The following is a 6,832-nucleotide window of genomic DNA, read 5'->3' on the forward strand; positions in this document are numbered from 1 at the left end:
CTCCCCCTATCTCTAAACGGAGCGCCCGCCTCTCCCTGGCAAAGACCGGGCACTCCTTCAACACGTGCTCCGCGGAGTCAACCTCCGCGCTGCACTGGTGGCACTCTGCCGTCGCCTCGGCTCCAACCCTCTGCAGGTACCCCCGAAGCATCCGTGCCCGGTGAGCACCTGCGTGAGCCGGTAGGATAGCCTGCCGTGCCGACGGTCCAGCCATCCATCAAGGACGGGCAGGACCGCGCCCACGGCTTGCTGCTGGGCGGCGCCGCTGTCATACAGCTGGCGCCGCCACTTTTCGCGAGCGAGCCGCCGGCACTGGCGCTTCATCACCTCGACTGCGTCGTCCGGCGGGTCGACCCCGTTCCGGCGGAGGCCCTGCAGACACCGATAGAGATCGGCGTCAGCCTCCGCCTGGAAATCAAAGGGCACGCCCCCTGCCAGGACAGCCGCCGCCTCGTGGGAGATGGTGCGGTACCCCCTCGCGATCCTGATGGCCATGCGGCGCTGAATGCGCCGCAGTAGCTACCGGCCCCGCCGGCGGGCCATCAGGTCGCGGGCCCACACGGGTGAACCGTGTAGGGCAATCGCTCCCACCACCCCCATGTAGAGGCGACGGAGCCTCTCCTCCGGCCCCCCGAGATTGGACATCAGACGACCCAACAGGGTCGCGATGCCCTCAATCCGCGGGACCAGACGGTCGAAGTGTCCTTCGAAGCGCCAGCGGCTGTCCAGGTCGAGGCCGACGTACTTCATACGTCCCTCGACCCGGACACAGGCGTCTCCTACTCGGACCCAGGCCTGGGGGACCCGCCGCGACAGAGGCAGTCCACGAAACATGACTACCTCCGTCTTTGGCGACGAGATCTGCAACCCCTGGTCCCGGATCCTGGCGACGATGAGTGCCACCGCCACCTCCGCAATGCGGATGGTCCTCGTCCACTCTCACCCGACCGCGACGATCAGCGTGTCGTCCGCATAGCAGACGACACGCACACCGGGCGGGAGGAGCCCGCGCAACACCGAGTCGTACCACACGTTCCACAGTAGGGGTCCAAGAACGGACCCCTGGGGCACGCCTCGGTTGACTCTCCGCCGCACGATTCTGCCACCCCGGCCGGGGTACTCGATCACCCTGTCCGACAGGTAGTTCCGCAGCACGATCCGGAGATACGGAGGCACCCCGTGTTCTCGGAGCGCCTCCCGGATCGTGTCCCAGCGGATAGTGTTAAGGCGTTGGCGATATCTAAACTGATCGCCAACGCCACACCACCGCGGGAAACTGCCTGGTCCGCGAGGGAACGCACGTGGTCTATCGCGTCTAGCGTATACCGTCCCCTGCGGAAACCGTATTGGCAGTCCGCCAAACCGGGACCACCGTCGGACATGCCCCTCGACAGGCGGGCAGCGAGCACGCGCTCGAAGAGCTTGCCCACCTCGTCGAGGAGGCATATCGGCCGGTACGTGGAAGCCGCACCCGCGCGTGAAAACGCTCAGGGGCGCGGCCTCGTCGCCGACCACCGCCACGGAGCCCAGCGCGTCCCCCGCCCAATCGGGGCGGTCAAGGACGCGGTACGGCTCGGCGGCGATGGCCAGGCAAACCCCCAACTCGGCCAGGCTATGGACAAACAAGTCCTGCGCCCGTGCCGCGTGGTTGAGGTTGGCGTGTAGGATCCGGACCATAGGGGGGAATGTTAGTCCGTAGTCATGGCCTCCCCCCGGCCGGATCCTCCTTCCTCTGCCGCCGACGGCAACGGCGTCGGAGACGGGTCTCCAGCCGAGCTAGTCGGCCGGCTCACCCCCCGCTGCGTCGGCGCCGTCGCCGCCGCCGCGTCACGCCCCCTTCGGCCCCGCCGGGACGGCGGAGGCGCGCAGCCCTTGCTGCCCAGCCTGTGGTCCGCCGGCCGACCCAGGTCGGCGCAGACCGGGCACTTAGGGGCCGCTGCGCAGTCCCGGACCATATACCGCTCGCCACCGCAGCCGTAGCACCGTCCGCCACGGTCCGCATCACACGGACACTTTTGGCGGACGTGCCCTTCTTCCAGGCAGTGGTAGCACCTGAGGGGGGGCCGGGCCGGGCCGGGAGCGCCTCCACTCTGGCCGATGGCCAGCCAACCAGGATGCGGCCGGCCGTCGTTAGCCGCCCCGCGGCCGCTAGGGAGCAGCGCACCCACACGGTGCCAAGGCCGGACGCGTTTCGGCGGATTGGTAATCCCGACCTTCGCCAGTTGGACCCCGGCCACAGCCCGACGCATGACGTCGGAATACGCCGTCTGGCTGCCCGGGGCCACGGTAAGGGCGAACGCTGCACGTGTCGGCACGCGCGGGGGGCGACGGCCCCCCCGGGCTTTCCTGAGGGCTTCGGCCGCTGCGGGGCTGCGCCCGCCGCCTTAGGAGGCACTGGCGCAGCAGCAGCCGCGGCCCTCTTCTTCCGCCGCTCCCGGCGACCGATCACCTCGGACCACTTGTCCGGATGGTCCGGGCCAGGCGGCGCGTCACCGGGCGCCCCCGTCCTCGGCCGCGCAGGCGAAGGCGCAGGCGGCCCCACCACGGCCGGCGCCGGAGGCTCTTCCTCCTCGTCCGCCTATTCTTCTTGCCGCCGCCCCCGGCCTCCCCGCCGCCCGCGCCGCGCGAACGCCACCATCGGCAACGGTCGGCCGAGAACACGAGCGAGCGCGAGGGGCGTCCGACGCAACGGCGCGTCCGCGCCGCGGCGCCGGCTCCGCCGCTGCCCGGACCCGCGGACTCGCCGCGGCGGGTGCGTCCGTCCGTCGCCGGCTCTCCCGGCCGGCGTCGGCCCCCAGGCCGTCGAGGCAGGCCATAATGCGCGCCTCGAAGTCCGTGAAGAGGCGCACCACGCGCCCCTCCAGAACCCCCTCGACGTCGGCCACGGTGAGCGCGCGCACCGCGGCCGGCATCTCGCTGGGCACGCAGGGGGACGCCCCAGCCGCGCCTCGCGGGGTCGAGGGCGGGGCCGGAAACGGCGCCGGCTCAGCGGCAATGGCGCTGGCGGGGGCGCGGGCGGAGGCGGACCGCCGGGGTCGGCTCGAGCCAGGCAGCGTGGCCGGCCCCGACGCCGCCCTGTCGTCGCGCACGCGCGACAGCGCCTCCGCGGCCGCGAGTCGAGCGCGGAGCTCCCTGTGGTCGCGCTCGAGCTCGACCTCCCGCTCGGAGCCCGTCGTTCGCTTAGCCTGCTTGGCAGCCGTATACTTAATGTGTAATGGCGCCTCCTGCAGGCAGCGGACGAACGTCCCCTATAGGTTGCGGCTTGACTCCGCAACCTTCTGGACGATGGCAACCTTTTCTTAGATCACCGCCCGCAGGTCCGCCGTTGGAGCTTGCCGCATCTCTGCGGCAAGCTCGGCCTCGGGAGGCAGCGGCTTGCACGACTTGTGCACCGGTCGCGGGTGCACCGCCGTATCTTCTACCGCCGCCTCTAATTGAAGCTGACGCTCTTGGAGCGTGAGCTCCAGGAGTCGCTTCTTGGCCTCCGCCAGGCCCATGGACTTGCCTGTCGTCGGGGGGCGTCCCCGCTTGCGGCCCGTCGCCGCGCCACGCCCGATAGCGTCTGAGCGGACCGACGCCGCGGAAACCGTCGACGACGAATCCGAATCGCCGTCGCTGAGCGTCACGCATGCGTCGATGCTCGCCGTGCTGGGCCAACGGCTCAGGCCGCTCGGGTGGCGCCGCAGCCGAACAATCGGCAACAGCTCCCACGGCACACCCGTCGACCCAGACGGCCCCGGAGCCGCGTCGTGGACGCCGCTCCACCCACCAGGCGCCGGGGCAGACGATGTGCCCGCCTCTGACGTCTCTTCACCAGTAATAGTGCTGAACACTGTGGCCTGGCGGTCTACCACAGTGCTCTCCCGGTCGATGGATAATAACGCGGGAGGGCCCGGTCGGCCACCACCCGCCGCGCCGGTACTGGGGGATCCGAATCCCCCTGCACCGTAAACGTTTGTACCTTTCGTTGTCCTTTCCATAGTCATTTTTTGGCCCTTGCGGGCGGGCCAACCCACTCCCGACTTGCCCTGTCGTCGCCGTTTTCCAGTCAGTTGCCAACTCACCGCGTTCGCCCTCCGCGCCCAGCACATTGGAATTCGCAGAAGCGATATCCAACTACTGGGGCGGAGGCCCAGGGACCCCACATGGAGGTGCGGTGAGTGGACTTTGAGCCTGTCGGGTCCCCAATTTCGCCGAAATTTCCCGCACCGGACGAGCAAGATCACCTGGGTGTTGGTGGAACATCAGCTCCATCGGAGTTCCCGCCCAGGCGACGTGCCCGGACGCGACCCTTCCAGCCCTCGTGTCTCCTTCTCACTTAAACCCTTCCCCAACCTCATTACTCATATCCCTTACTTATTCCCCTCAATATTCTTGCGTACAATTATCTTGTTAAATCTTATTATTCCTATGCCCTCCCACTATATCCAGTTTTACCCCCCCCCCCCATCCAATGTTATCTCCACATTAATTCTAATATCCTGCCAAACTTATATTTTGTTTCTTATTCTCTATATTATTATATCCCTAAATTTTCAATTTCCCATTGCCATCCCACCCTACTTTTATTCTCCCCTAACCCGATCCTCCCCATATTCTCTACCTCCAGCTCCCCTACCGTTCCTTCCTTTCTTCACTCCTCCCTTCCCTATTACTTTCCACCTTTTTGTTTGAATACTTATTTATATAATTCTATTTCTCCTTTATCAGCCCCTTCCCCCCTCTCCTTATATTATTTCAATTTATCCATGATTCCCACCTCCCGAATCTTCCTCCCATATTTACTCTCCTGACTCGTTTCATACTTATATTTTTAAGGTCTAATTATTGCCAACAGTGAACAAGGAATATTAATGTATCAGTTCAATACTCCAAGATATCTAATTTATTACATTTTTCCAAATTCTTCCCTCTTCCTTGGATACTTCATATATTTGTTTAGTTTCTATTTAACCTATTACATTGTATTCCTTAATTATTAACCACTCTCCTTAGTGTTTTTTTTTCTTTTCTATTTTCCTTTATATCCTTTCTTTTTGCCTATATTAACTGACTTGACCTCTTATTACATTCCTATCTTAGATATTTACTTACTTAATCTTAACGCTTCTTGTTATCCCTACGTTTTCTATACTTCTGTGTACTTCTTAACTTTTCACTTTTATATCTCTTTGTGTACCAATACTATACTTATACTTTTTTACTTAATTACATCTCCCTAAATATACACCTCTTCTCCCGTGCTACGTATAATTAGTTATATCTTTCTATTATCTCATTACCATATATCTATTTGCTTTTTATATCTTATTTTATTTTATTATATATCGTCTACTTTACATTTCCGACAACCCTCGTTTCTCCTTACATACTACCTTACACTTCCCTACAACTTATCACACCTCCACATAAACAAAATCTCCCATTAGATTTCCTTAACTGCCCCGTTGCCTTTTGCTTGATTTTTATGGTAAACTCCCGTCCTCTCACCTCCGGACCCGCTTCCTTAACCAAAGTCTAACTCTCCGACATAAGGTCAGGGTGTTCCAAAATGATTGCATCCCTCAGATTATCAAACGTGATTGTATCCTGGCTACACCAGATAGTAACCATAGCCCTTCTTTCCAGCTCTTTAGACTCGCACATAAAAAACTCCCAGCCTCTCCACTACTGTCTTTTTCCCAATTCTTCTTTAATTAATTTTATGGTGGCTTTGCATCTGGAGGTGACAACCACACCTCCCCCTTTGACGCCCCATCTAGCTATATTGATTTTCATCATTCATTTCAAGGCTCTTCTGAAAAAGATATCGAATAAATGTGTTCCTGCCTCTTTACATATTGTCCTCTCCATCAGTTTTATGGCAAATGTCCGTCCCTTATAGTTGTCCCTTCTTTCCTCATTGCTGCCTCCTGTCCTGTCACCGCCTGATTTGTCTGATTTACCTCCAAGGTTCCTTCTACTGTCAACCAGAAACACCGTTTCTTCCTCACCTCCCGAACCCATCGACATGGTTCCCATTTATTTATTTTTTTTTTTTTACGTGAGGGAATGCATTTACGCACACCCCCGCCATCCACCAATGTGGGAGGGGTGGGCGGGGGTAATGTGGGACTCACCCCCAATAGGGCGAAGCCCAGGGGGAATACCCACTAAACCCTCACGGTGGCCGGGCTCGGCGCTATGCGGGGAGTCACCGGGATCTCTTGCGAACACAACCGGTACCTCCCCAGCGCCGGCTCCGCCAGTTGGCGGCGGAGTGCCCTCTCTGTGGTGGGGGAAGCGGCGAGCTCCCCCCCCCCCGCCGGACCGCAGGTGCCACAGTCCCGCGATCCCAACGGTCCCTTTTAGTTGCCTCTTACGACAGGCAGGGATTACCGTGGGCGTATTCTGTTCCCCGCCACACAGGGAATAAGAAAGCACACCGCCGGGAGGAACTAACGCCCCCCCCCGGCAGCGGCATCAGCGCGGGCACTTCTGGGCAGGGGTGTCAATACACCCCCGCATGCCCGGCGACCCCGCAACAGGCAGGCGAGCCCAAGGGCCCGTCGTCGCCAATCGTGCGGGGTCGCCGCGTCGCGCCGGTCGCCCAGCGACCGGCCGAGAGGAGGGAGGGCTCAGGGGGCATCAGGTCCCCCCGCGGCCAGGGCGGCGGCCAGCCGCCGACCCCCGGCGCGCCTCGCCCTCCTCCTCTCGATGCGAGCGGGGTCGGTTACCTCCCGACCCCGCTCATCGTCCTCCTTCCACGACCCCTCGCTCCCCACCATGGCAGCGATCACGGCAGGGAGCGAGAGGTCCCACCCGACCGCCAATCGGAGCGCCCGCCTCTCCC

This window comes from Dufourea novaeangliae, unplaced genomic scaffold (genome assembly GCF_001272555.1).
Source record: "Dufourea novaeangliae isolate 0120121106 unplaced genomic scaffold, ASM127255v1 scaffold231, whole genome shotgun sequence".
Taxonomy (NCBI): Eukaryota; Metazoa; Arthropoda; class Insecta; order Hymenoptera; family Halictidae; genus Dufourea; species Dufourea novaeangliae.